The following is a 20,215-nucleotide window of genomic DNA, read 5'->3' as shown; positions in this document are numbered from 1 at the left end:
TGACTTGCCTCCTCCTTCCGGTCGTGGCTAAACTGTCACCTTCAGGGCATGGTCTTCAGGACTCACCCTGCTATAGGAACACTCACTTTTTTCTAGTATTTTTCTCTATCTTAGCAGTTACCTTCATAGAATTGACCTCAGGGGCTTTCCTGGTGGTCAGTGGTTAGGGCTCTGTGCTCCCACTGCAGGAGGCGTGGGTTTGATCCTTGGTCAGGGAACTGAAGCAAAAGAAAGAATTAACTTGAGATTGTAATTATTTGCCTGGTTTGTTTGAGTTCCAGATTAAACTGGAAACTCTGTAAAGGAGGCACATCCAGCTGGTTTACTGTTGTTTCCAGGTGCCTAGGGCAAGTCTGGCTCATGGTAGCACACACTCGTGATGATGGGTAAGGTGAAAAGGAGACAGAAGCTCCAAGAAAAAAAATCACTGCAGGGTGGGGGCAAACAGCTCACATTTCCAATGCCCCAAAGCCATAGTTGTACAGAGTAAAGCAACCAATGAAAAGGTAAAATTATGTTCCATAAAATATGTTTAAGAAGAAAGAAACATGACTGAGGCACTAAAAATATGATCAAATAACATGGTTAAAGCCAGGTGACTCCACAGCTATAGGAAATCCTAGTTAATTGGAAAAATCAGCCAACTCAACACGGTTCTTCAAATGAGATCTGACTAGTCGTTCCTTCACCAATTCATTCACCACTCCATTTCACAATGAATATAGACTGTGTCTAGCAAATATGGAATGAAAACTTTTCTGGAAATTGCTGGGAATTTTAGGTAGCAGATAACATCCTCCTCCTCTTCCTCTTCAGTGACTAATAACTGAAAATATTAAACAAAAAAATCCATTTTCTTTACCCTTTAAAAAAAAAAGAGAAAAGAAAAGTGGCTTTGACTCCTGTTTCTACCTGAGACCAGGAGTCTTGTTCTGTCTGCTCTAGTCCCATTTGGAGTCCTTTTTGCCCTTGACATGGAACTCCAAGGCAAATGACTTTTATACTAAGCACAACCTCTATTCTTCAATCCTCACTTCTATGTACACACATGGAAGTGTGTACTTTATAAAGTGTTCCCTTTATAATCATTTCATTAAAAGATACAATGCAGTTCACAGAGTAGAGACTCAGTAAACGTCTGCAATGGACATGAATTTGAGCAAACTCTGGGAAATACTGAAGGTCAAGGGAGCATGGTATGCTGCAGTCCATGGGGTCTCGAAGAGTCAGACACGACTCAGTGACTGAACAACAATAACAACAAACAGCTAAACAAACACACCCCCAGAGTGTGGATGTGGATTCCTCTCTCAGAGAACGTACTTCCCCCATCTTGTCCTCCCCAGATGGAATGCCTCCTCCCAATCACTCAGTTCCTGTAGTCCCTGGGCCATAACCCAGGGGTACTTTGGGAAACTCTCATGATCGCTAGAACCCTTTTGAGCCACTTCCAGCTTGTCCCCAGTCTAGCCCCGATCGCAGCTTGCCTCACTTCCACCGATCCAGAGACATCAGTTCCACCCAAATCTAGGACATGGTGGGCTGTGAGACATGGAGCAGTTTTTCCTTTGCACTTGAGAGCTGTCTGTCTCAAGGGTAAAGCAAGTTGAATATTTCTGTTGATTTTTTTTTAACTCCAGTAATTCCAGTGTTTTCCCTACAAGGCAGCTCAGTGAAACAGAAAGAGCAGTGACTCGGCTGTCTAGAAAACATGGTGGTTACATGTCCTGGGTCTGCCCCTTCCTAACTGTGATCTCGGACACACAGGGTCTTCGCCTCTCTGAGTAGAAGGTCATTACCATTTACTCTAAAAACCCTACGTGTGTATTTTTCATCCTAACCCATACGGGTTCTCTTGACCAATATATGGAATTTTCTCTTGGGAAAGAACAGTTTGCTGATATGGCAGGTGTCCAAGAGTTCTTCCCGCTGAATTATCATCAAAACAAGACAAAGCCCCACAGTCGTCGGCTGTCCAGTAAGGTTCCACAGGGATACCTAACGTGATGAAGTGTTTCTTTGATGTTTCTCAGTCTCAGTCTTTGCTGGATTCTTGGGGCTTTGTTTCCATGCAGGCCCTTCTAGCAAATAGAAACATTTATATCATTATGTCCCATGGCATTGCTGAAGTTCAACAAACAGCACTTTTGAACAGGAGCAGATTTGAATGGCTAGCATTTATTTGCCTGGGTGATGATAATTAGCTCTATAATTTACTTCTTTGTCTTGGTTAGTGCTGAAATCTCTAGACTGGGATCTCTAATCCCCTGGACTGGGATTAGATTCCCTAATCATTCAAAGGAAAATTCAGAGATTATCTCTACTTCACTGTGGATATGAGCATCTGAAGGACGTGTGTGCATGCTGAGTTGTTTCAATCATGTCTGACTTTTTGAGACCCCAGGGACTGCAGCCCACCAGGTTTCTCTGTCCTTGGGATTCTCCAGGGATTGAACCCACGTCTCTTACATCTCCAGCACCGGCAGGCAGGTTCTTTACTGCTCGCACCGCCTGAGAAGTCCCATGCTCTCCCCTAATTCTTGAATACGAAGCAACAGCTCTTACAAATCCTTCATTAAATAACCATTTAGCTATCAAGGTCATGAAACAGAATGAAATGAAGGACTTAGTCATTTAAAGCTAGGCTTTATTTGTTTATTTTTAAAAGCAACATTCATTGTCACTGTTATAACTGCTTCTGCTGACGGAAAGGGAAATATCACTACCTAGTTTCTTTCTGCCCGAGTGTTAGAGTGAAGCGACAAGGTAGGTGATTAAATAGTTAATCCCACTGGGGGACTGTAAGTAGGAGAAACTATGGGAGACTCCTATAAGTTAATGATTACTCAAGAATCCAGGCTTGCTTGACCACAAAATCAAGCAGGCTTGCTTAGCAACAAAACCATGTAGCAAAGGCATGAGACATGCCCCCAAACAATAAAACAAGGGCGGCATGAGCCCCACCTCCTGCCCAGTGAACTCAGTGAGTTAATGATCCTTAGGACATAAAAAACAATCATTTGTGGACCCAGTTTGACCACATAGGGACAAGGAAACTCTCCTGCCCAACCTGGAGGCAAAGCTGATGATGGAAATATGATCTCTACTCAAGAAAGACAAATAAATTCTTCTCCCCTTCTCCACTTTTCCTTTGATTATAGAACTGTAACCCTCTAAGTTCCTGGGTGCAGCATTTCTCACCTACCTGCTTGTAAGCCTCACAGCATCCTATTTTAATAAATCACTTCCTACCTATCACTTTGCTCTCCCTGAATTCTTCTCTGTGCTGAGACATAAAGAACTCTGAACCAGGGGGAGTGGTGGTGGGGTGGGGTGGTCTCTGCTCTGAACTCATGGAGACTCCCTGTCTCCATTCCCTCAGGCAGGTTGATCTGGGGAAAGATTACCTGTTGAGCATGCCCTGTACATTCTTTGGTCCCTTGAACAGAAGACCAGAAGCTGCTCATGATGCTGGGTCCAGCCAAGGGAGAAATCACTCTCTCTCCATCAGCATCCATGAGGCAAAATAATCAGATATCAATTTGGCTGAGTGAGGATGATATATAATTGAACTTGACTGTGTGGCTGGCTTAATTTTTGTAGCTTTGGATTGGCATTTATCTGGCCCTGCAGCAGCGAGCTCTTTTCCCATGAATGGTGGTTAATTAGAATGGTTTTGTTTTCCTTAATGGATTGATAATTCTTTCTATTACATTTAAAAATAATTTTTAAACATTCATTTCCTCGGGAGAAAAATGGCATTAATAGAAGGGGACAGTGGTAAAAGCCAGGCATAGACTGTTTCTAATGCAGGATTTTTCTAACAGTATTTTTCTAATGCTATTAATCTAGAAAGCCTCCAGACATGTCACAGTGGTGTTTCGAGGGTTCAAGGGATCTCACCATTAGCCTATGTCTCAGGCTCGGGGAATGACTTAGTAATGCTTTTAGGAGGCAGATTTAGACGTTGGATTGCTGTTTTCATGTTTTCCACATACTTTGTAATTGACTAGTGTAGTCACCCTCTTCTTCCTCTAATGTAGGACCCAGTGGGTCCCCAGGTACTCATGCCAGCATGCCAAGATGACCTAGGTTCACTTTGGCCTCTTCCTTGATCTCACAAAAACGTGGGGGGCTACAACGTGTTGGCCTGTTTTCTCCTCTGTTCTTTTTCCTGCAAGAAATGGTATTTTAGTGAGCTTAGTATGTGCCAGGAACTATTTCAAGAGCTAAATATGTATTCATTCCTTTTATCCTCACAACAGTCCTGGTAGGGACTATAATTGCTCCCATTTAAAAGATGAAGTAGTTGAGGCCCAGAGGATTTAAGTAATATATCCAATTTCATAGTAGATGGGAGTCAGGTAGGATTCCAACCTAGGTTCTCTGACTCTTGTGCCCCTGCTCTTCACCATTCATAGATGGAGATTAGTGAGCAGACATTACATTTCAGCTCCATGATAATAGTAGAAATATCAGTGATATAAAGATCTGTGGGGAAAAGTCAAATATATGGTCTCGAACATTCAGGTCAGTCGCCTCTAGAGATTGCTTTGCGTGTGTGTGTGCTCAGTCACTTCAGCCTAGGGACTGTAGCCCACCAGGCTCCTCTGTCCATGGGATTCTCCAGGCAAAAATACTGGAGCAGTTTGCCATTTCCTCCTCCAGGGGACCTTCCTGACCCTGGGATCAAACCACATCTCCTGCATTGCAGGCAGATTCTTTACCATTGAGCCACAGGTGAAGCCCTAGAGATCGCTTTAGTTTGCACTAAAAAACAAAAAGAGAGAGAGAGAGAAAAAACACTTCTAAAAACAGAGTTACAGTGCATTGCTTAGTCCTTGAAATCCACCCTGTACCCACAGCCCAGTCTTCTGCTACTGCTTATCTGGGAGGCTCACGTCTCTTCATAGTTGTAACCTATGTCTTCCATACTCATCGGAACACATCCTTTCTCCAGATTCCTGGTCTTCAAGGAAATGAGCTCATCTCTTTGGTTCTTCAAGACCCTCCTCTGGCTTTTCTATATCCATGCACAAGCAGTCCTGATCCCCACCCCTCTCTCCCAGTGGGATGCTGGCTTTCTACCCTCACCTTAATTTTCTCCCAAGCTCAGTCAGTAAAGAATCTGCCTGCAGTGCAGGAGACCTGGGTTTGATCCCTGGGTTGGGAAGATGCCCTGGAGAAGGAAATGGTAACCCACTCCAGTATCCTTTGCTGGACAATCTCATGGACAGAGGAGCCGTTGGGCATGACTGAGCGACTAACACTAACTAAACATCTCATCTCATATGGTCTCTTTGTCTTTGATTATCTACTGTTTACCACCCAAACCTAAATAGAAAGGAGCCCAAAGGCTAACCACCCAATACTGGGCTCCTGAGGGTCACATATTGGGGTCAATGACCCAGTTGTCTCTCTACTTCCTGCGTGTCCTTGGTTTACCTGCCCATTGCCTCTCCCACCTGTAATGCAGGTGCCCCAGGGCGGTCTATAAAGGGAAAGAAAAGCTGAGCACAACCAGAGACCAGGAGGGGCCTGTCTAAATGGGACATTAGGGCATCCTCTCAAGTCTACAACATCACTGTTGCCACTGGGGAACCACCAATTCTTGTTCAGAATTTCAAGCAGGAGCTCGAGCGGAGTTTCTGGAGCATGACACAGGAGGCTCGTTTGATTCAGACAAATAGAGGCAAATGTTAAACTAAATCAGAGAATATTGAAAGGAATATATGTCTCACTGGCAACCTCAACTCACGGTATGTAAAACGGAGGGTATCATTTCCAGCTAAAACACTTGCCTGCCTCCCAGTCTTGGCAGCCACTGGCTTCCTTGATTTCTCCTTTTCCTTCTCATCCCATCAGCAAGTCCTGCTGGTGCCACTGCTAATGTGTACCCTAAATCCTTCCATTTGCCTTCATCTCCATTCTCATCCTCTCATCCGTGTCACCATCAACCTCACCTGCACTCAGCCACCAGCTTCCTAACTGGTCTTCCTATTCCACTTTGCCCCACCACATCCATTCTCCACACAACAGCCAGAGCAACCTTTTGAAAACATATACTGGATCCCATGAGTACCCTGTTTAATGCTCTCCAAAGTCTCCTGATTGCATGTGAAATAAACTCAAACTCCTTACCATAGCTCACAGGGCTCTGCAGTTGCAGACATTGCCAACCTCTCCATCTTCATCACATGCCCATCTCTGCCTTGATCCCGAACTGTAGCCACACCAGACTTTGTCTCTTCATTGTCATCAACTCTGGATTCCCAAGCCAAATATTCCCTTGGCCTGGAACACTCTTCCGCAGGAATCCACGTGGTTGGCTTCAAATCATTCATGCCTCAACTCAGATGGTATCTAGAAAATCACAGTGGGCTACAGATTTGAACAATGCATTTTGCACCGATGAACATAGCCAAGAAAGAGCATCTATGCAGAGAGGTCTCCTCTGACCTCAAGTCTAAACTACTCAATGTTTATAACGAAGATGTGGTACACACACACAATGCAATATTACGCTGCCAAAAAATGAGTGAAATAATGCCATTTGCAGCAATGTGGATGGGCCTAGAAATTATCACACTAAGTGAAACAAGTCAGACAGAGAAAGACAAATATCATATGATATCACTTTATGTGGAATATAAAAAAATGAAACAAATGAACTTATTTACAAAACAGAAATAGACTCTCAGACATAGAAAACAAACCTATGGCTAGCCAAAGGGGAAACTGAGAGAAGGGATAAATTAGGAGTTAGGGATTAACATATACACACTACTATATATTTTTTATGGAAAACCCAGAGAAGCGAAACATCCAAGAGTCCAACTCCAATAGCCCATGGTTCTGTAAGGAAAGTGGCTTTGCTGTCCCCTTCTGGATCATAAACCTAATAAGCCCAGGAACTGTGCTCTACAACCGACAGCCATTATAAACATATCAAAGTCAGCCCATAGATTAAAAAATAAATCAATCTGTGAATAAGTATATTGAGGTGGGAAACCAGAACTCAAAGAACTGATACACTCTCATCTTGGAAAAACTACAGTTCAAGAAGGAACTTGAGATTTCCATATGAAAGAGAAGACTGGAATTTGTATGCAGGTTTTGTTTTTTTTAATTTCATCCCAAAGTTGACAGCTGGCCAAGAATTTTCCAACTTATTGCCTCTTTCCTAGTTTTAGGATGAAACTGTATTTGGTTTGATTATATAAGAAAAAGAGAGAAGAGACTTTGGCCTGCATAACAAACCACAGGACTCTTCTTACCTAAAAGTGTACATGGAGGTATTGTTTTTATCCCTAAAATAAGGCCATTTACGTAAACACACATAAAACATGCCAGCATGGCATGTGCCTTCTTTTTCCAGGTCCTTTGCCTGAGGATACAGAGCTGATGGGCTGGTCTACATCGGACCCAGACGCTGAGAAAACCCAGGTTTCCCAGGAACTTAAGAGCTACCCTGTCTTGACTCAACATGTCCCGCAGTTCAGCTGCCACACGTGGTTCCCTGCTTGTAATTCAGTCACCATTCAGGCTTCAGCTTTGTCTACACAAAGAAGAAGTAGCCTCTCCAGAGTTCCAAGGATCTAAGGGGTCAGAGACCGCAGTTCAGCTTCTGGCAATCTGTGTACAACCATGCAAAGAGCTCTGGGAGCTACCCTTGAAATACCTGGTCCTGGGTTTAACTTCATGTGGCCCCCTGGGGACTTGAGGGTCTGCTGAGATGGTAAGTTACACCTGGGCCCTCTGATCAGCCTGCCATGTGAGTGCAACTTGGATGTAGAGTCTAAGGTTTCCAACCCCAAATCAGAACCTATGGACTGGAACATGATCTGATAAGTGAGTCAGTCCTGGAGTATTAATCCCTATTTGTATCACTTTAATCACTTATGGGAAAATTTAGCACAGTGGTTTAAAATTCTAGCTTAATAGGGAAAGATGTGTATGTCAACTTCCAATACATCAGTCATTCTCTACCTTACTGTCCTATTTGTTTTTTTTTTTTTCATTAATGATCTGAGTTTATATTATTTATTTGCTTACAGGTCCTTGACTGTTTCTTCCACTAGAAAGTCAGACCTACAAGGACAGGAACTTCATCTTATCCACTGTTACCTCTACTCAGAACGGCATCTGGCATATAGTAGGTGTTCAAACAATAATCATGGAATGAACAAAATATTCAAAACTAGTCAAAGTGTTTTTGGTAAGGGGGTAGGAACCCAACTTTGTTAAATTCCCTCACATGTTCCATTCTGGTAACAATCAACACCAAGACAGGGGTGTTAACCCCAATTTACACCTGAAGAGACAGTACATCTTCTTAGGACGTCAACAAAACACAAAACAGAAGCCAGAATAACAGCTTTTTGTCTCTGGGCTGAGATGATCTCTCTAAGGAAGGAGGATAATGAGAGAAACCAGGGAAGGGCATTGCTGATTTTTAGCTGAGAACAGGATGGTCAATCAGAAACCAGAGCTTTGCCGAGGTTCAGCCTCTGAGCACAAGATGGTCAATCAGAAACCAGAGCTTTGCAGAGGTTCAGCCTCTGAGCACAAGATGGTCAATCAGAAACCAGAGCTTTGCTGAGGTTCAGCCTCTGAGCACAAGATAGTCAATCAGAAACCAGAGCTTTGCAGAGGTTCAGCCTCTGAGCACAAGATGGTCAATCAGAAACCAGAGCTTTGCCGAGGTTCCCCCTCACCCCGGGCAGCTCAAAGCTCGCCAGCCTGACTATCCTTCAAAATTCTGCTCAAATGTCCACTTTCACCTGAGGCTTATTATTCCTAAGACACTGTCATCAAGTTTTCTTCTTTTCTAGGGCATGCGTTCCACACACCCAGACAGAGAAGGCTTTGGCAACTGGAGGGCATGTCTGCTGTATCTGTAAGTGGTGGGGTTGTTGGTCCAGCGTGTGGTGTGCTACTTAGGTGCCCAAAGTCCTGCACCCACAAACCTCTGCTCTGACAAACCCACCATGCCCATACGCCTACCATTAGAATTCCACCTTTGGTTGAAGCATGTTTTCAGAAGGTACTCGTTAAAGTAAAGACTGATTTATTTACTTAGCTTTGTGTAGGAAAGGATGCATGACTGTGGGCCAAGGAACCTGGTTGAGGTGGCAGAGTCTGGAGTTCTAGCGGCTGATCTTACAGGGACGGGCTTCCCTGCGAATTGCGTAGTGTGATGGAATTTGGTCATGGGAACGTGAATCCAAAGATACATCAAAAACCCAAGGACTGGCCTGCAATCAGCCAGGCATGCTTATCACCTTGTAACAGCCCAGACTCTGTACCGTCCTAATTCTTACCAGCAAAGATCTGGCACATGGGTAAACAATATCCAGAAGTCTGGGAACAGTTCATAAAACCTGGGTTAATGGGGCTGAGAAATAAGGAAGTAGGGTGCACAGCAGCCCTTAGTACCGAGGAAACCAAACGTCGGTCGGGAATCAGAACTGGGGCACTGAGTTTTGTCAGAGACTGACTTCAGGCTGCACTGCTGCCTTATTTGTGCTCAGCGACCCAGTTCCTCATAGGTTCTAAGTGAAAGTGAGCAGGAGCCTCACCTTTGCTTTCATCCAGCAGCTCTAGGGACCCAGCTTCTCCCGTGCCCTCTGCTTCCCCAGTGGAATCCCTTTCTCCCCCTCCTTGCTGAGCATCTAATGCACATGGTCTGTTCAGGTACACACTTCTGTTTGGTATTACTGATTAGTAACAGTTGGTGTATTTATAGGCATAAAATGCAAATTACCTACCTTCCATTAGATATTCATTTCCATTTTAAAAGCTGATACCACAACTTCCCCTTGTCTTCAAGCAAAGTGAGATCCCCCTTTTATGAATTCTCATTGTATGCTAGGCTTGCCTTTCATAACTTTTGCCACAAAGGTAAATGGATGATTGTGTAGTGATGTGTGTGGTGTCTGCAAAGACAGGAACTATGTCTGTCTTAGTCATTAATTTGTCCCTTAGCACATAATAGAGCACCTGGCACACAGTGGGTGTTCATAGATATTACACAAATGAATCAATGGATGAAGGAGGCATGGCTAGCGTTGGGACTCAACTTTGGGACCAAGATTTCGTCACTAAGGGAAGGCTGGGTGAGAATGGATACATGTATCTGTATAGCTTTGTGTATGCTGTGTGTATAGTCCCTGTGCTGTCCCCCTGAAACTATCACAACATTGTTAGTTGGCCATATGCCAAAACAAAATAAAAAGTTAAAAAAAAAAAAAGATTTCCCCACCAGACCCAACGTAGTCCTGGGGTTAAAAGACTTACCAGTTGACTCATTCCATTTACCCACCAGCTTGGGATCAAGTGCCTGCTTTTTATTTCCAGCCTTTTGACAATATCTGGTCATCTTTGACATTACCTCCTTTCCTCACCCTGATTTTTTTTTAAATACAGTTTTTATTTATTTTAAAATTAAATTAACACAATGTTGTGTTAGTTTCTACTGTACAGCAAAGTGAATCCGCCACAAGGATACACACATCTCCTCCCTTAAGGGATGTTTTCAAGCATACAAGCTGTAAACAGGGTAATCACCCACTCACACACCCATATACCTCAAACTCCTTGTCTACTTTTTTTTTATTGGTTTTTAAAAGTTAATTTATTTTTTATTGAAGGATAATTGCTTTACAGAATTTTGCTGTCTTCTCTGAAACCTCAACACGAATCAGCCACAGCTATACATATATCCCCTCCTTTTTGAACCCCCTTCCCATCTCCCTCCCCATCCCACCCCTCTAGGTTGATACAGAGCCCCTGTTCGAGTTTCCTGAGACATACAGCAAATTCCCATTGGCTATCTATTTTACATACGGTAATGTAAGTTTCCATGTTACTCTTTCCATGTATCTCACCCTCTCCTCCCCTCTCCTCATGTCCATAAGACTATTCTTATGTCTGTTTCTCCATTGCTGCCCTGAAAATAAATTCTTCAGTACGATTTTTCTAGATTCCATATATATGTATTAGAATATGGTATTTATCCTTCTCTTTCTGACTCTCCTCACTCTATATACTAGGTTCTAGGTTCATCCACCTCATTAGAACTGACTCAAATGCTTTCTTTTTATGGCTGAGTAATATTCCATTGTATACATATACCACAACTTCTTTATCCATTCATCTGTCGATGGACATCTAGGTTGAAAAATATGGAATGCTTTACAAATTTGCATGTCATCCTTGTGCAGGGGCCATGCTAATCTTCTCTGCATTGTTCCAATTTTAGTATATGTGCTGCTGAAGCCAGCACTGATATTTTCGTCCATTTTCCTATCTTTGGGATTCAAGTTCTTCCAACTATCTTCTCTGGCTTCTGACGTGGGCCTCGCCTTCTTATTTAAAGGGCTATGAATACTAATTTTCCTTAGTTTATTTTATCCCTGTGTAGGCTGTTGTTCCTGCATTTTGAGGCCACCAGTGTTGGGCTATCTCGTTTTCACTGAACACCTGTGAACCCTTATCCGGTTCCTCCAGAGGTTCTTCTGCCAATCCGGTCTAACTGCAAGCCCTATGGCCTGTAGTCTCTGTAGAATTCACCTTACTTGTTTATGTGTTAGTACCAAGGGATGTTTATTCAATATTTACTTACCTTATAACATAGTGTGGGGGAGGAAGACATTTTCCTCTACCCCTCTAGGTTCTTCTGGCTGGTCTAAGAACCAAATTGACATGAGACATATTAACAGGAGAAAATCAAACAAAAGTTTAGTAACAGGAATACATGGGAGAGACCAAGGAGAATCGAGGAACTTGTCAAAATGGCCCAAGCCCTCACCTTAAATACCATCTTCAGCTAAAGACAAAAGAGGGTGAATAATGGGGGGTTATCAGGAAGGGCACAGTAAAGAACGGCAAGGTTGTACAGATTTAAGTCATTGCCTTCTTCATGGTTCAGAGATTCTAGAGATTTGGTCATCTTTCTCTTCCTGATACATGGAGGGAGACACCCCTACATTTAGAGATTTCCCTTACAAATATAAACATTTCTTACAAAAGAGTAACTCCTACTTAGCTTAAAGAATTTTTCACATGTCTGCTGCTTCTTAGAAAATAATCATCGTAAAATAGTTAAAAAGCTAAGGAGACATTTAAAAATTAATTCATTTATTTTAATTGGAGGATAATTATTTTACAATATTGTGGTGGTTTTTGCCATACATAGACATGAATCGGCCACAGGTGCACATGTGTCCCCTCCCATCCTGAACCCCCCTCCCACCCCATCCCTCTGGGTTGTCCCAGAGCACGGGCTTTGAGTGCCTTGCTTCATGCACCAAACTTGGACTGGTCATCTATTTTTTATTTTTTAAAGGAGATGCTCTGTTGCAATAGAACAAGGGAGACAGAGGGACTTCCCTGGTGGTCCAATGGCTAAGACTCTATGCTCCTAATGCAAGGGACCCAGGTTCAATCCTTGGTCAGGGAACTACGTTTAAGGTGTCACAACCAAGACCAGCCAAATAAGTAAATAAATCCTGAAAGAAGCAGAAGAAGGGAGAGAGAATTTGAGTGACATGTAAGACGAGGACATCAAGATAAGCACATGTAAAGATCACTGCGCCAGCCAGGAGGCATAAGCCAGCAATGTGACCATGGACAATTCACTTAATTTTTCTGAGGTACAGCTTCCAAATATAGAAAACAAAGCAATTAGATAGTTTCTTAAGTCCTTTCCAGCCTGTATGATTCTCTAGTATTTTGAGTTTTAAAAGGAAGTTCTCAGTATAAATATTCTTTCAAGAATAATGGTTAACTGCCCCAGCTTGAGCACAAGCAGAACTCTGTGTTAATTTCCTCACATTCCAGGTTGGATTTCCACTTGTGCCTTTGACAAAGTAAGTATTGGCTTTTTAGAATTTTGTAATTACCTTGAGACTAGTGTATTGACGTGGTTCTCAGAACAATCTTAGCATACTGGGAACTTAGGACTCTAGCAATGTTACAGTGGGTTATTCATTCTTTGGTATTTAGTTTGACATTTATTCTTCTTTTTCAGCCATATTGACTTATATATCATTAGCCCCCAAATGCACCAAAGGGCAATTGCATTGATTATTTTAGTTCTACTCAGTTATTGCTTCCTAATTCATCTTTTACAGCAAAACTCCCCTTGTCAACAGGCCAGAAGAGCTGAGTTTGCATCATAGTCATACCTTCCAATCAAGTGCAGAGACTACTTTAAAAGTAACAGGAGTAAATCACGAGATAGGAAAAACACTTGCTAAATGGAAAATGATTTTGGAAACCTTTATTTGAGAGTATCTTAGGAGAGGAATGAATGGAGCTACTGAACTGCATTGTATTAGAGAAGGAAAAAAGTATAAACCAATTTCTGCAAAACTGTACGATTTTCGTTGAAAAATCTCCCTGATTGATTACATGTCATACAACATGGGTTAATCTGAGATTCAAATAACCCAAAGGTTTCTAAGAACCCAGCAGAGAGGGAATCTTTTGGGTAGCAAGACTATCTCTGAAGAGGGTATCTTTTCTTCCATGTAGTCAGAGCCTAGAAAAAAAGAAGAGTAAGAAAGTCTCTCTCACCTAGGAATTTAAATATTTTTGGTAAACTCTTCTGAAGTTTATTTTTTCTAATGGAGGCTCCAATCTGGGGGAGATTGGGTTTGTAGACAACGAGTCTCCCATCATCATCTTTAGTTGTTTTTGTTGTTTAGTTGCTAAGTCATGTTTGACTCTTTGTGACCCAGTGGACTGCAACATGCCAAGCTTTCCTGTCTCCCACCATCTCCTGGAGTTTGCTCAAATTCATGTCCATTGAGTTGGTGATGCCATCCAACAATCTCATCCTCTGCCTCCCCTTTCTCCTTTTGCCTTCAATCTTTCTCAGCATCAGGATCCTTTCCAGGGAGTTTGCTCTTCACATCATGTGGCCCAAGTACTGGAGCTTCAGCTTCAGCATCAGTCCTTCCAATGAATACTCAGGGCTGATTTCCTTTAGGATGGACTGGTTTGATCTCCTTCATCATTGACTGGTTTGAACTTCATCATCTTATCCTTCTTAAATATCTGTCACAGTATTACAGTGTTTTTAGCTGCAAATGAAGAGAAACACTAACTGGTGGGTCTAACCCTAAACTGAAACCATTTCCCCCACAATCTTTCTGCTGGGTTTGTGTGGCGAGTGTTACTTTCATAATTAACCAGTCATTGTCTTGTCTTGGACAAAAGAATGATCAGTCACAATGTGGCAAAACCAGACAACAAAAAAATAAGAACTAAGCCACAAAAGTAAAAATATACAAATGAGACTCCCCCAAACTAAAAAGGCTCTGCCCAGGAAACGAATCATCAACAAAATGAAAAGACAACCTACATAATGGAAGAAATGTTCACATCATATATCTGATCAGAATGGCTATTATCAACAAGGTAAAAAATCACAAGTGTTTATGAGAATGTGGGGAAAAGGCAACACCTGTGCACTTCTGGTGAGAATGTAAGCTGGTGCAGCCACTGTGGAAAACAGTGCCGGCGTTCTTTAAAAGCTTAAAAATAGAACTACCACATGATCCAGCAATCCCACTTCCAGTTTTCTTCCTGAAAAAAACAAAAACACGATTTTGAAAAGACATCTGCAGCTTCGTGTTCATTGCAGTGGTATTTATATAATGGAATATTATTTGGCCATGAAAAAGAAGGAAATTCTGACTTTTGCTACAACACAGATGCATCTTGAGGGCATTATGCTAAGTGAAGTGAGTCAGACAGAGAAAGACAAACACTGTATGATGTTTTATAATGAACTGATAGAGAATAGGCCAGTGGTTGACAGAGGCGGGGGGTGGAGGGTTTGCAAAAACTGGGTGTGCGTGACCAAAAGGTACAAACTTCGCATTACAAGACAAATAAGTTCTGGAGATAAAATGTGCAGCGTGGTTACTATAGTGAACCATACTGTGTTGTATATTTGAAAGTTGCTAAGACAGTACATCTTGAAAGTTCTCATCACATGCATTTCTACTGTAACTATATATTATGATGGACGCTAATTAGATTTACTGCAGTGATCATTTAGCAATATATACACATATCAAGCCATTATGTTGTATACCTAAAACTAATACAATGTTACATGTCAATAACATCTCAATAAAAAATTTTAAGTATAAAACCTGACTCATGCAGAGATCCCATTTTGTGGGGAGTTTGTGTACTTTTACTGTCCAACCCCTCGCTTCTCAGTCTCTCTTCTCCTCAGCCTGTAGAATTTCTTCCCTTTCCATAGGTCACTCATCTTGACCACAGGTAAATATCAGGATGCATGGAAAAGAGCCTTCTGAGTGCCAGCCTAGAGGAGGTAAGGGCTGAGTGGCAAACAGAGGTGACCCCCATCCTGGGCACTGAGACACATACATAGAGGACCTTGATCAAAGCCTATGTTCTTTTTCAATAATAACTAAAATGATTTACTCAATCTGGATTCCCAGTCCACAGATAATCAGAAACTAAAGCTGAGAATGAAAAATGATACCTCACAGGCTGAAAGTGATGATGGAGACCAAAAAAAAAAAAAAAAAAAAGGCTATGAAACAGGTACAACTAAAAAACCTATAGAGTTCAGAGGGCATTTCATGAATGACTCACCACTCAATAGCCTCAGAATCAATTCCCCTGTGTTTTTATATTTTAATTGTACAAGCATTGTACCTCAGTTCAGTTCAGTCACTCAGTCGTGTCCGACTCTTTGTGACCCCATGAATCACAGCACGCCAGGCCTCCCTGTCCATCACCAACTCCCAGAGTTCACTCAGACTCATGTCCATCGAGTCAGTGACGCCATCCAGCCATCTCATCCTCTGTCGTCCCCTTCTCCTCCTGCCCCCAATCCCTCCCAGCATCAGAGTCTTTTCCAATGAGTCAACTCTTCGCATGACGTGGCCAAAGTACTGGAGTTTCAGCTTTAGCATCATTCCTTCCAAAGAAATCCCAGGGCTGATCTCCTTCAGAATGGACTGGTTGGATCTCCTTGCAGTCCAAGGGACTCCCAAGAGTCTTCTCCAACACCACAGTTCAAAAGCATCAATTCTTCAGCGCTCAGCCTTCTTCACAGTCCAACTCTCACATCCATACATGACCACAGGAAAAACCATAGCCTTGAGTAGACAGACCTTTGTTGGCAAAGTAATGTCTCTGCTTTTTAATACGCTATCTAGGTTGGTCATAACTTTCCTTCCAAGGAGTAAGCGTCTTTTAATTTCATGGCTGCAGTCACCATCTGCAGTGATTTTGGAGCCCCCAAAAATAAAGTCTGACACTGTTTCCACTGTTTCCCCATCTATTTGCCATGAAGTGATGGGACCGGATGCCATGATCTTCGTTTTCTGAATGTTGAGCTTTAAGCCAACTTTTTCACTCTCCACTTTCACTTTCATCAAGAGACTTTTGAGTTCCTCTTCACTTTCTGCCATAAGGGTGGTGTCATCTGCATATCTGCATTGTACCTAGTAGGTCTTAAAGCTTGGTTTTAAAAACAATAGTCTTCAGTAATCTGTAAACTTCCATGGTACTGAACTGCTCACTACCATAAATGCTTTTAAATGAGATACCATTACAGCAGGAATAGAGATAAAATCCCAGGATTAGTGGGCCTGTGTTGTGTGCACTCTCTGGCTAAATGAGGCTGCTCAACTCCTAAAATACCCTCATCCCTGGAGGCCAGCACCAGAGAAGCCTGAGTGCTCGCATTGGTCATTAGATGACAAAGCAAGAGACATACAGCTTGCCCAACCTGGAGGTGACCAAGACACTAGGAAGGCGCCTGCACATTTTATTTGAGGGTAGCACCAAGCCCAAGGTGTCAGCTGGGGCATGAGTCAGAGACCTCTTGTGGCTTCTGCACTAGAAGGGCTGAGTGTCTTATCAGCAAATCACTGAAGAAGGTAAACCCCTCACCTACAACACCTTCCAATTCTTTGACACTTTTCAAACACTTGCCTCTTCTAATGTCAAGTTCAAGGCTCACCTTATCCACAGGGCCTACACTGACCATTTGGGCCTTTTCTGGCCTCTCCTTCCTCAGAAGACTGCTCATGTTGTTATCCAGCTCATTCATCTGGCACTTGCCATCAAGTTTTATATTGTTAGCTCTCATTTCCTTGCCAACTGCTTGGTGAGCTCTTAGAAGTCACAGGCCATCGTAGAGGCTCTCACATCTCCCATAGCAAATAGCATGGGGCCTTGAACACAGCACAGTCTCAATAAATAACGCTCTTCTTGTGCAAAGAGATGGACATGACTTAGCAACTGAAGAAGAACAACAACTTCATCGAGCAAATATTAATTGGTTGCCTACTATGTGTCAGCTACACAAAATCCCTGTCCTCATGGAGTTCACAGTCTGGAGGGGGAAGGTGGTTGAGGACAAACCCCAAAAATGTATGTTACCTTAGATAGTGCAAGTGCTAAGGATAAAACATTACATGAAATGTGGGTGGTGGGGGAGGCTTTGAAATTTTAGATTGTGTTTAGAAATAATCTAAATTATTTATAAATTTAGAAATTTTAGATCAAGGAGAAGGTGACTTTCGAGTAAAGACCTGAAGAAATCAGTGAGCGAGCCATACAGACATCTGGGGAAATGCATTTCAGGCAGAGGGAACAGCAGGCAGAAAGTGTATTAGTCACACAGTAGTGTCCAACTCTTTGTGACCCCATGGACTGAAGCCCACCAGACTCCTGTGTCCATGGGATTCTCCAGGCAATAATACTGGAGTGGGTTGCCATTCCCTTCTCCAGGCAGAGAACTCTGTTAATTAGGGCATTAACAGACACTGTTGCTAAACCCCTGGGATCAGGACTTTATATTAACTTGAAAAGTCCTGCTTATTATATATAGCATATATAGTAAAGCTGGCATTAACAGACACTATTGTGAAGTTTTCAGGTGTATATATATGTGTGTGTGTGTGTGTGTGTGTCATAAGATATATGATACTGATATGATACATATATGGTATAATATTAAAGCCTGGCACCAGCAGACACGACTTTAGAGCCCCCGGGAGCAGGACTGCTCAAGCTGTAATAAACCAAGTTCTACCCAGCCCTTAGAAGATTAGGCTGACGGTCTTAAATTTTGGGGTGTCTTTGGCCATGGCACAGGCGATACAACTTAGATTATCAGCCCCAGGCAGTCCCGTTCGCCACAGCAGGCACACGGGTCCTAACCAACGGAAGAATGGTCCCGCTTGAGTAAGTTATCAAGGAGGCTGTTAGCAAGTCCTCTCATTATTAGCTTCTGCCAGAAATTATAGTCAGGATACTTCCTTAGATGCAAGATAAATTGTCGGTGGGACTCTTGCCCATTATGAGGTGGTTTCCAGCTAGTCTGGAGTTGCCCCAGAGAGGCTCACTTTGATTGGTTAGTCAGGTGACATCACCCAGCCAATAAGAGTATTCGAGAGACCAGATGACACACATTTGTCTACCTTGGCTGCTGCAGTGGCTTCTGGCAATGAACTCAAAATGAAGCTTGAATGTACTATTGTAACTTCTCTTTCCTTCTCTGATGGGCCAAACTAGTCTCTTGCTTATGAACTTCCCTTTTATTAAGGATCTGAGGTAATAACCTGAAAGCTGTTGCACAAAACAGCATTAAGGTTTTTATCCTTTGGGGAAGACTGCGCAAGCTGACCCATCACCACTCTCCACTATTCTGCATCCCAGGGCAGAGGGGTAGCCCTGCTTCTCCGCCGCTTAGATGTCCCAGGGCCTGGTGGGAGGTGCTTGCGGCTCATTCCACCCTTACCCCCGCTTTTTTTCACCCCTTCTCTTCTGGAATTTTAGAGCTGACTTTTGAAAGTCACTTTCTGCCAAGACTTTTTTTTTTTTTAAACATCTTGTGTATGTGCTGCTGCCAGACTGGGATTGACTTACCAAATAAAAGGACATTAGAAATCCACAGAGTCAGATCAATCTTTAATGAAAAACCAACAAAACATTAAAAGGCTGCCACTAAGCAGCTAGGGGTTGAAGGCAACTCTAGCTAATGGGCACCCAGAGCACTCCTCCACGCTGCCAAGTTCCAGAGAACTGGCTCTCAACCCAGCTCCGCCAAATTAGGCCAGTTCTCTACACAGCTCGTGTTGCTCAGTTGCTAATTAGGGTGATACAGAGTACCCCATCCAAATGAAGTGTCTTCTAGACATAGATGCTTTCTGAAACTTGAGGGTTTTAAAATGCTCCCTGAAACACTAGCTGCCATTTTGTAACTTGCATTGATCAGTGGTGAAGAAATTAATTAAATAGCTTCTGTTCTCACTAACCGATGCAATAGTAATGCTAAAATGATTTGGGGATGGAGAGATATTTGGAGGAAGAAATCTGTTTTATTTTGGTGGAACAATTTACAATGATTTAGGAAATCTGAGGCTTTTAAAAGATTGAGATAGAGTGATTCTCTTTGTAAATTCTCTGATGTTTTCTAATCAACTGATTTTTTAGAGCACTTTTTCTCACCTCTAACTGACATTAGAATCACCATACGGGTGGATGGAGTACTGCCACCCAATGCAAATGAATCACCCAGAAACTCTGGAGGTAGAGCCCAGAGACCGGTAATTTTCTTCCAAATCTCTTTAGTTGATTGTAATGTGAAGCTGGGGATGAGAACCGTTGTTCCACAGAAATCAATTTTAGTGTTTCAAATAACCTTCTTTTTTTTAATGTAGAATGGAAACAAAAGTGTTATATAGGACTTTGAAAAGCCTCATTGTTACTAGCCCTGTTTAGCTCCATGGCTTTGGATACATCCCTTCTTGGGTTGCTTTTCACCTTCAAAATGAATTTTTCTCAAAGACGTTGAGAAAATGAGCAGAAGTACTATATTAGTTTGCTCAAGCTGCCATAACAAAGTTCCATAGACTGGGAAGGCTTAAACAATAGAATTTTGTTTTCTCAACATAGTTCTAGAGGCTAGAAGTCCAAGATCAAGATGTCAGAAGGTATGGCTTCTTCTGGGGCCTTTCTCCTTGGCTTAGAGATAGCCATCTTCTCTTTGTGTCTTCATATGGTACTCCCTCTATATTTCTTTGTATCTTACTCTCTTCTTGTAAGGACATGAGACATACTGAATTAGAGTCCAGTCATATGACCTTACTCTACTTCATTAAAGACCCTAGATCCAGACACAGTCATCTTTGGAGGTAGTCAGGGTTAC

At 42.4% G+C, this 20,215-nt stretch overlaps 1 non-coding gene across 1 annotated transcript; it reads right to left on the bottom strand.

Moving 5' to 3' along the window:
• Positions 1-11,180: 11,180 nt before the first annotated feature.
• On the bottom strand, positions 11,181-11,287 carry LOC147343676 (U6 spliceosomal RNA). The gene has a single exon (XR_015156549.1). It is a non-coding gene; the product is annotated as a U6 spliceosomal RNA (small nuclear RNA).
• Between the last annotated feature and the right edge of the window lie 8,928 nt (positions 11,288-20,215).

This window comes from Bos grunniens, chromosome 27 (genome assembly GCF_055505025.1).
Source record: "Bos grunniens cultivar Pamir isolate PY7600 chromosome 27, Bosgru_T2T1.0, whole genome shotgun sequence".
Taxonomy (NCBI): domain Eukaryota; kingdom Metazoa; phylum Chordata; class Mammalia; order Artiodactyla; family Bovidae; genus Bos; species Bos grunniens.
This window is presented reverse-complemented; position numbering and strand designations above follow the sequence as displayed.